Genomic DNA, 9,720 nt, shown 5'->3' on the forward strand with positions numbered 1-9,720 from the left:
GCTCCCACTCTTAAAATTTTATTATGCCTCAGGTTATCTTTTCCAACCTGCAGAACTGTAAGTTGATAATTCTGTGTCAGTTTTAGTCACCAAGCTTGTGGTAATTTGCCACAGAGGCCATAGGAAACGAATACAGGAGGGGGCCTCCAGGGAGAAGAAGAACTATCACGTAATAATATTTCCTATGAACCAGCACTAAGCGCTTTAAGAATCTTGACTCCTTTAATCCAGAAACCAACTGTAATATATTTGCTACCTGGATGGTAACTCATTTTGCCATATTGAATGTCCTCTTATACTTCTTTTCTATACCTTAACGACGAAAAGCTTTACATTAGTTTCATCATTACGGTTTCCTTATGTGTTCAACCAGTTCTCTTCCGGGAAAACATCTGATGGCAAAAGCTTCCTCTCCCTGATGACCAGAGAGTGGAGGCCAACACAGTCCCACTCAAAGCAGGTTGAATAAAAATTGGCCTTAGCTCCCCCTGATTACAAACGGATGCTTTTTATCCTTTGCAGTTTGCTCTGGTTTAGTACAGTTATTTAATCATTAAAGGAACGTTCCATGCTACTTTCCCAGTAGAAGGCGCAGCTAGGGCTAGAATCTTCCTTCCATCATCTCCAGTGATGAAGTTTCCAGATTGGAGCAATGTTAACATCAGTGGTGTGGCATTCCTGGAGTTCATTCTCTTCGCTCCCCAGGGAAATCTAGACTTGGCTTCTGGTTGTTGTAGTACGAAGTTCCTCACTCAGCTGGAAAATCCATCCAAGACTAGGGCCAGCGACAGTATTGCTGTGAATATAAAATCACCATGAATATAATCATGAAAGGTTTTGTAGTATGGGAAAGGTCCTGGAGCTTGGAGAAAGAACCTCTGTTACCTAGCAGGTCAGTATGCTATTGTATGAGACATACAATACATATTGTATTGTATGTATTTCTTTCTACATATAAAGGGGGAAAGACAACTGGGCTTCCACTCCGTTAAGAAAGGAAGAATGGTGGCCTATAAACAGCAAAGTCATTTCACCAAGGCTTTAGGTACATATTATGAAACTGTAAAGAAAGAAACAAAGATTTGTTTTATTATGAATCTTCCTTGGGTTTTATGGAGGATTCAGACTCTTGAATCTTGAATTTTCACCTGGATCGGTGCATGAGTTTCCTACCTGTTGCTTTATCTATCCATCTTCCTTTTTCAGCTATAAATTCCTCAAGGTAAATCCCCAGGTCTTATTTGTCTTGCTTCTCCAAATCCCAGGGGATTTCAAACACATAGAAGGCATTTGCTGCCTACTGAATGGAATGGCAAGTTGACTGACTGTATACTTTCATACACGAGTAAATAAAGTTTACACTTTATCATTGCTGAATTATGCCAGACTGTAGCTGAATTCGCCCAGCCCAGAGTCTGAGTGAGCTCAGTGACCCTGGTGATACGTGAGTCTTACCCCTCCTGAGCGTTACCCATCCCCTTCTCCAGGACTCCCCAACAGCCAGTCCTACTTTGGTGACTTCATTCCCCACATGCATAGTCATGGCAGTGCAATTCAATCAGTATTTTTTATGCTCTGGTGGAGAAAATTATAGTGATTCCCATAGTGTTATGCAGTTTACAGCCTGCATGAATTTGTTCAGCCCCAACAACCAAATGGCATTGCAGTTGTGTACTGGCACACTGCAGGGCGTTCCAGCCTTCATGGGTGAACCACTCCCACTACACTAAGGAGATACACCCAGATCAAAGAAACAAAGACAGGTCCCGTAAAAAGGAGGAGGGCAAAAGAAGGCAAAGAGGGCAAATGAGACAGGAAATCCGGCAGGATGAGGATTAACCTGGAATTCAAAGGGGAAGAGAAAGCACATTCTCCTTAAACCCAGAATAAGAAAATGTTTTCAAAAACAGAACTAAAGAAAGGATTGTGCATCTGTGATGTGGGAAGGTCATAAGGAAAAGAGGAGACCTCTCAGCTTTTAGAATCTGATATCCTTGGGGCTACTGCTGAGATACTTCTAGATAAGGTCAGGATTTTTCAGCTGGCCATAGAGATGCCACCTGGCTCAGTGACCTTGGGCAATTTACTTGACCTCTCTGTGCCTCCATTTTTGCATCTCCATGTATCATGGAGTTATAAGGATAAATGAATCAATAGGTCTAAAATGATGTCTGGCACATAGTGAGTATATTATAATTATTATCCATTATTATTACTTTTTGTTGTTGTTTCTACTGCTGTTGTTGTTAGAACAATTCAGGAAAATAAGATTCCAGCTAATTGTTGGATAGTGTTTTACAGAAACATCAAACAGACCAAACAAACAAACAGCAACTTCAGTGACGAAAAAGGGAGGAGGCTGGACCTTATTTTGGGGTTTTTAAACCACCTTATAAAAACCAACTAGTTACAGGACAGCTAAGTACATTGTAGGGAAGAAAAAACTTTTCTTCCACGCTCTTAGTTCAGTACCTGAGGCCTGTGAATTAAACTGACAAAGAAGAAAAAGGTTTATCTCCTACACATATAGGAGCCAGCAGAAGTGGCTGACTTGCCAAATGGTTAAAGTTAAAGCCCTATGCACTGAACTTAGTAGCAGAAATAGAGGAAGGAGAAAAGCTTCCATGGGAAGAGCTAATAAGTTTCTTTAGGAAAAGGGAATAAGTTTTTACAACAGAAGGAAGATAAGCAGGTTTGTGGTAACATTTGCCCGTGTAGGTGTGAATGGTATTTCCGTCTTCCTAAAACTCCTCCCTTTTAGGGGTTTATAGAAGTTGCAAATTTTAGTCAGATAAGGGAAGCTCAAGGAGGCTTTTTTCTTCATCTGTTGATTTCAAATATCATCAGCTTAAAATAATCTTTAAACTAATTCTGGGGTTCAGATGGGTCTCCAAAACAAACACACAAAAAAGTTAATGCAATGCTTGGAGTAAGACTTTTCGTAGTTGTTTTTGCTTTTCTTTTTACAAGGTGTTTTTTTTTTCCCCCTTTGAGATTGTAATAAACATGGTCACGCCACAAGTCAAGTCAGAAGTAGGACAGAGGAGGCTCTGAAGGCTTGTTTGCTCACCTGAGATTGTTAAGCATGGCTAACCCCTAACACGATGTGTGCGTGTATGTATGTATGTGTATATATATATATATATATATATATATACACACACACACACATATAGAGAGAGTGTCCAAAAATGTTAGTAAGTGAATAAGTACAAAGTGTCACATATGGTTTTTTAATGTTAAAAAATATAAAGTATAAATTAAAATACTCAAAAGAATTCCTTTTCAAAGTATTTTTAAGGAAAAAAGCAGGGCTTTGGAACTTTTGGCTCTCTTCCCGCCCTGTCCCACATTCATGTGGTGGTTTTGCTTGGGTGTCGGGCAGTGAGGGTCATTTGCGGCGGCATTGCCTGTGGGGGTGTGGACCCTACCCCAAAGTGACGACGCTGTGATTCTGAGATGGGAAGTGGAAGGTGAGCATAGGTTGAGAAGGTCACAGTAGCCCTCTCTCTCTGTCTCTGTTTATTATCTTCTTTAACCTTTCCTTTTGTGCTGTTCGATCATCCCGGTCAGTGGCAACATGGTTACCCCATTTGTCTGCAGCTCCCTTAACCCCTTGACCTTCATCTCCACCCTCCCTCTCACCTTCACCTCCAAATTCCTCCTCACCCAGAGACTTCTTCCTCCACCCTGGCCAGCCTCCTGCTCCCAGTTTCACCATTAGCGTTCCCATTAGCAGAGGTGCCTCTCCCAGGATTTGCCTCCTCCATGGTGTCCTTCTGTCCTTCTTCCAGTACCCAGAGACTTGCTAGCGGTGGGGGTGGGGTGAAGCTGAGTAAAAAGCGCCAGGTGGGGGACTTTGGCAATGAAGCTGTGGAGTCGGCAGTGGCGGATGTGGCAGATGTGGAGCTCTCTGTGGCACACAGACGCGGCTGCAGGAACGGGACAGGGAACGTTACCAAGAGCAGCCAGTCTAAGAAAAGAACACACCTGACCTCATACCAGACCTCATACCAGAATCATTGGGAATATCCGTACATGAACCTCTTACTTAAGGGTTTTTAGGTCAGTGGCTTTGCCTCAAAGGATCCAGCACACAACACCCAGGAAGATGACTTGTGTGACTCCCGCTCTTCTGTCCCCTTAAGCCTTCTGAGACGCTCCCCTCACCCATCCTCTCAACATCCGTTCCTCTGGCACCGGTCTGCCTCTCAGGTGAGGAAGGGGAAGCCCTGAGAGGCAGGGTGTCTTGATGCAAGTCCCACACATGAGTCCCCCCAGGGTTCCTGCCAGGAAATGGAATCCCCTTCCTCCACAGTCACCGACCAAAGACAACCTCGGTGATGGCGATGCCCTGAGGACTCAGGGTGCAGACAGGACATCAGCAAGGTGGGTCCCGCCCGGAGGCTACTGGCTCTGCCTCAGTAGGGAGCAAGTTGAAGCTTGGGCTGTTTCTGGCCAGCTTTTTTTCTTACCTTCACACCGTCACCTTCCCTGGTGTCCTCCCTCCGCAGACCTCCCTGCTGTCCCAGGAAAAAAGGATCTTATATCACAGCTACCACTGGCATCTTTCTTCCTTCTTAAGGCGTTTGGATTTAAACAGAGCTTTTAGAAAGTTCTCTTTGTAAAGAAACTGCTTTCTAAATTGCCATTCTTTCTAGTAGCCCTGCAGTGAGGCAAGGACCATGGCGGGAAGGGGGAGGTCAGGGAGGTAATGTCTCCCCAACAAGCTTATATGGGGCAGCTCAACATATTTTATGCTCACGCAGGATGGAAACAGTAAGGTGGGAGGCTTGGGCTCTAGGATGGGTCCTTTGCTTAGTCATTTAGTCATTTACTTTCTCCAAACTTTGGTTTTTTCATCTGTCAGATGGGAACTATCCCACCTTATTTATGTCCATTGTTAACGTTAACCTTAATGGGAACATCAAATAAGACCAAGTCTGAGCATGCTTTGAGGGCTCTAAAACACTCCACTTGAGGGCCAGGATAATTTACTGAAATGCGAATCTGTTTTTATTTTGTGTGTGTAGCCAACACCTAGCTTCTGCAAGGTGGAAGCAGTTCGTCCTGTTTCCACGGAAGGCTGAAGGTCACTGGAGATGGGAGTGGGGTGTAAGGGTCTTCGTAGGACCAGGGGCAGTAGCGCATGGTAATGGTAGCAGATGCTTAACAGTGTCCTGTTAAGATCCCCACTTCAGGCCCAAGATACTCACCCCCTCCGTTGTCAGGATGGTTGGCCCCTGGTGGTTACATTGACCAGGGCTCTCTGCCCCTCCTGCAGGTAGCCTGAGTCCAAAGACTGATTGCCTCAAATCAAGCCGGCTCTCAAGGGCCACCCAGCTGCAGAACTCCGGGTGGGTTGGGTTGAGACCTGTATAGTAACAACATCGCTGCCTAACTTCCCAGTCTGCCCCAACCCCCCTTGCTTACTCACTCAAGTGTATTTTGTTCCCAAAAGCACTCCCCACTAAACTTCCTACCTGCAGCTCTTCATCTCAGACTCAGCTCCGTTGACTCTGGGAGGGGGGCTGCCAGGCACGCTAGCTGTGCTAGGATCCTGTTCTCGGCTCTGCCAGCACCTGCAGGAGGAACAAGGTTTCATAAGAGATGTTGCATCTCAGGGCAAAGGGGGTGCTGGGCCACAGAGAGATGATCAACGTCTTCTTGAAATCTGTGTCTCTGTCTTCTGTCTCCTCTCTCTCCGGCACACAGATTAAATGACGTCTGCATTAACCAAGCCAGAATGTGTGACCCCCTCAAAAGTCACCAGGCATTTGTTGTGTCTAGGGCAAGGCCCTGGTGTCTTCCTCTGGGTTCATGCCTGTTCTCTTATGTGCCTTGCAGCACACTGTTACTGGAGTCCACTGTCCTCGTGTTTCCCTTGGCACCTAAATAAATTCCCAGGGTTATTGCCAGAATTCAAATAAACAACCCTGACCTCAGTCTGAACTGAAGGGGAAAAAAAATAAATAACCTCAGATAACCTTTTCTCCCCATTTATGGAATGCAGACCTTTTTAGCACATGGCCCAATAGTACTGTGTCCTAAGATATTTATATTCACTTCCTTCACGTCTTGAACGAGAACCTCATAATCAGCCAAGAAGGACACATCAGGGACAGTGATTTATGTTATGGTGCTGACAGATCTCATAAGTGGGAAATGACCTGTATGACATGGGCACAGAACAACTGACTAGATGTCATCCAGTCAGAATAGACGCCCATAAACAAGCTGTGCCAGATCCACCCTCTAGAGCCCTGCATCACTGGGTCTCCGTAAAATGGGAGGAGTAAGTGCTATTTTAGTTGGTTTCCTCCAAAAAGCACAATCTGAGAGAAGGACATGGGTGCGGGTTTTCTGTTGGGTAGGTGATCCCAGGAAGCAGGAGGAGGAGTGGGGAGAAGGAGACAGGAAGGGGGAAAAGCCAACGCAGTGCGTTAACAAGCAGATTACTCCTGTAAGCAACCAAAGCTCAATCCCACTGGGACCTTCTGGAGACCCATAGACAAAGCACATGAGGAGTGTTCCACCAGAGGATGGAGGCTGTGGCATTTAACCGTTGATTCCATCCCCCATTAGATGAACATTTCTCCCTCTTGGGGTATTAATGCCCTTGCACTTTTCAGTTACCTGAATTTGCCCAAGGAAACTTACACTGTCTTAGTAAAAGCAGAGAGTAGTTTCCATGGAAGCTTTATAAAGGATGTTGGCAAAGCATGCAAACTGACCACCCAAGGTGCTCTAAAATCAGGTGAGTTGAGAAGGTGTGATACAGGACATCATAAACATCCACTACAAATGCTTAATAAAGGCACAGATGAAGTGCACTAAGATGGGAACCCACACCCCTCTAAATCTAAAAGTATGGGAGAGGACATAAGCTTTTTGTCTACCTAGAATTTCTTCCTTCGGGAAATCACCCTTCTCTCCATCTCATTGAAACTGTGTTTATTCTATGTGCTGTACAGAATAATGGTGCCCCAGAGATATCCATGTCACAATCCCTGGGACCCGTAAATATGTTAAATTACGTGGCAAAGGGAATTAAAGTTGTAGAAGGAATAAAGATCACTGGTCAGCTGACTTCAATATGGAAGATTATCCAGTGGGATTATAATCTCCTGGATTATCCAGTGGGCCCAATGTTATCACCAGGGTTCTTATAAGTGGGAGAGGGAGAGAGAACTTGAACACAAGATGAACAGAAGGTTGAACAGAAAGATGGCAGCGTGACATGGATGTTCCTGGCTTCAAAATTGGAGAAACTGGGCACAAGCCATGACATGCAAGAGGTCTCTATAAAGTGGAAAAAGCAAAGAAATGGATTCTCCTCTAGAGCCTCCAAAAGGAAGGCAGTCTGGTCAACAGCCTGATTTATGCCCAGGGTTTCCCATTTTAGACTTCTGACCTCCAGAACTATAAGATAATGAATTTGTGTTATTTTAAGCCACTAAATTTGTGGTAGATTATTATAGCAGCCATGAGAAACTAATACACTCCATCCCCTTTAATGAGGCTGACTGAACCAATTTGTCACCCAGGGGTGAGATCATGACATAGTCATCCACCTCCCAGGCTACAGTGATTCATGCAAGGACAAGCACATGATCTAGGGAGGACCAGGTCTCTCCCAGGGCTAATGGGGAAGATCCATCCTTTACTGGGATATGCTGTGGCCTCCATTGTCCTGCCACCCGTAAAGACCCTTCTGATTATATGCGGCCTACCAAAATTGCAGCAAAAGGAATAGAAGGATGGGGGATGTCTGCTTGTGGGAAGTTTTCAAGAGCCTAGCATGGAAGCGATGCCCTTCTCATCTGCTAACCTTCCATTTACCAGAGTATAATCCTGTGGCCATGCCTCTCCCATGCCCCGTGGCAAGGGAGGCTGGGAAATGTGGTCTGGAAGCTCTGGGAGGAAGCAGAAAAGTATTTCAAGAACAGCTAGGCATTTCTGCCTCCTAAGCTTGCCTCTGAAATCTTTCCCTTTCTAATCTAACTGGAATTTATATTTATCCCCAGCGATTCACCATGAACATAATCACATATTTCAATATGTCTGTTCAAATTCTACTTTTCCAGAAAGAGTCCATGGTGACCACCTTCCCTTCAGACCTAGAGTATTGGGTGTCAGTATTTTTGTTTTCACAGGGTTTATCAAGGAGGAAAGAAAGGGCAGCTGCTGAGGGTAAGAGAGTGCTATCAGAAAACCCAAGGGATTTTTTCTACCCACACACACATCCACCTCCCCCCCGCCCCCAACAGATAGCATATCTGTCCCCAAGGAAACCTGGCTCTGGCTCCGTGAGGCTCCGTGCCAGCGTGAGCTGCAGCTGTTGACAGCGATGTGTAGGGTGGAAGAGGGACTGAGGACCACAGATGTACCTTTATCACCCGAGCCTGCAAATATGGTCAGAACTTTTACTTGTATGAATTTACTCTCCGATAATTGTGTATCATGTCACAAGTCAGATCATGACCCCTAGAACACAGCCACATTCAATTAAGCCAGCTATCATGCGACAATGTGTCAGATTGTATTTGTTACCCTTGATTTGCTTATTTATTTATTTCAGAGAGGGGACGGAGGCAGCATGCTTGTACATGCATGAAGGGGGTGGGAACAGATGGGGAGGGAGAGGGATAAGCAGACTCTGTACTGAGTGCAGAGCCTGGCACAGGGCTGGATCCCAGGACCTGGAGATCATGACCTGAGCTAAAACCAAGAGTCAGAGGGACACCTGGGTGGATCAGTTGGTTGGGCATCTGCCTTCAGCTCTTGTCATAATCCCAGAGTCCTGGGATTGAGTCCCTCATCAGGCTCCCGTGCCTCGGGAAGCCAGCTTCTTTCCCTCTTCCTCTGCATGCCGCTCTCCTGCTTGTGCTCTCCCTCTCTCTCTCTGGCCGATAAATAAATAAAATCTTAAAAAAAAAAAAATCAAAACCAACTCCTCCCCCCCCCCAAGAATCAAGAGGTTTACCTGACTGAGCCACCCAGGTGCCCCTGCCCTGCTTTTTTCATTTTTGCATGGACTTATTGCAGAGCTGGCGAAGTGTGTGGACCTCCTTCTTAGAACAATGTTTCAAAACTCATAAAACAAAATACATAAGGATACAAAGGAAACCAATTATATTGAAATGCAAATAATAATAAATACCCAAATATTTAAAAATAAACAAATGTTTGTTCTATATACTTCTTTTTTTAAAAAGATTTATTCATTGGGGCAGGGCAGAGGGAAAGGAAGAGACAGTCCCAAGCAGACTCCAAGCTAAGCAGAGCCCAGTTAGGGCTCGATCCCATGACCCCAACACTGCAAGCTGAGCCGAAACCAAGAGTCAGACGGTTAACTGACTGCACCACCGACGTGCCCCAGATGCTTCTTTGTTATTGTATAAAATATCAAAATCTAACAGCAGATCTAAAAACCAAGATTTTGGAGTAGTGATGAATTTGCAATCCAGAAATACCTGTGTATTTTACTAGTGACAAGGTTCTAATTCCTGCCAACAGCACTGTGATTTGTTTCCCACATTCATCATTGAAAGGAAGGGTGAATTTCAGTTAGAAGCTCGTGAAATTAAAGATAATTCTTTTCCTATCCAAGCTGATAGACCTCCTGAATTTATCCATGGTTCCTAAGGAGCCTATGGATTCAGAAATCCTGGATTATGGTTTCATCATCCCCAAAAGTAAGCCCACATTTTTAAACAC

General features: G+C 44.8%; 1 long non-coding RNA gene across 2 annotated transcripts; it reads right to left on the reverse strand.

The window, feature by feature from the left end:
- Window positions 1-140: 140 nt before the first annotated feature.
- Window positions 141-5,804, reverse strand: LOC123926928. 2 transcript variants are annotated; one of them, XR_006815331.1, is made up of 5 exons: window positions 5,484-5,804; window positions 5,217-5,374; window positions 4,476-4,523; window positions 3,670-3,932; window positions 141-796 (listed from the first exon to the last, which is right to left on the reverse strand). It is a non-coding gene; the product is annotated as an uncharacterized LOC123926928 (long non-coding RNA). The 2 variants fall into 2 exon arrangements; XR_006815330.1 differs by having other exon boundaries at window positions 3,670-3,973.
- Window positions 5,805-9,720: the final 3,916 nt, after the last annotated feature.

This window comes from Meles meles, chromosome 16 (genome assembly GCF_922984935.1).
Source record: "Meles meles chromosome 16, mMelMel3.1 paternal haplotype, whole genome shotgun sequence".
NCBI classification, from domain to species: Eukaryota; Metazoa; Chordata; class Mammalia; order Carnivora; family Mustelidae; genus Meles; species Meles meles.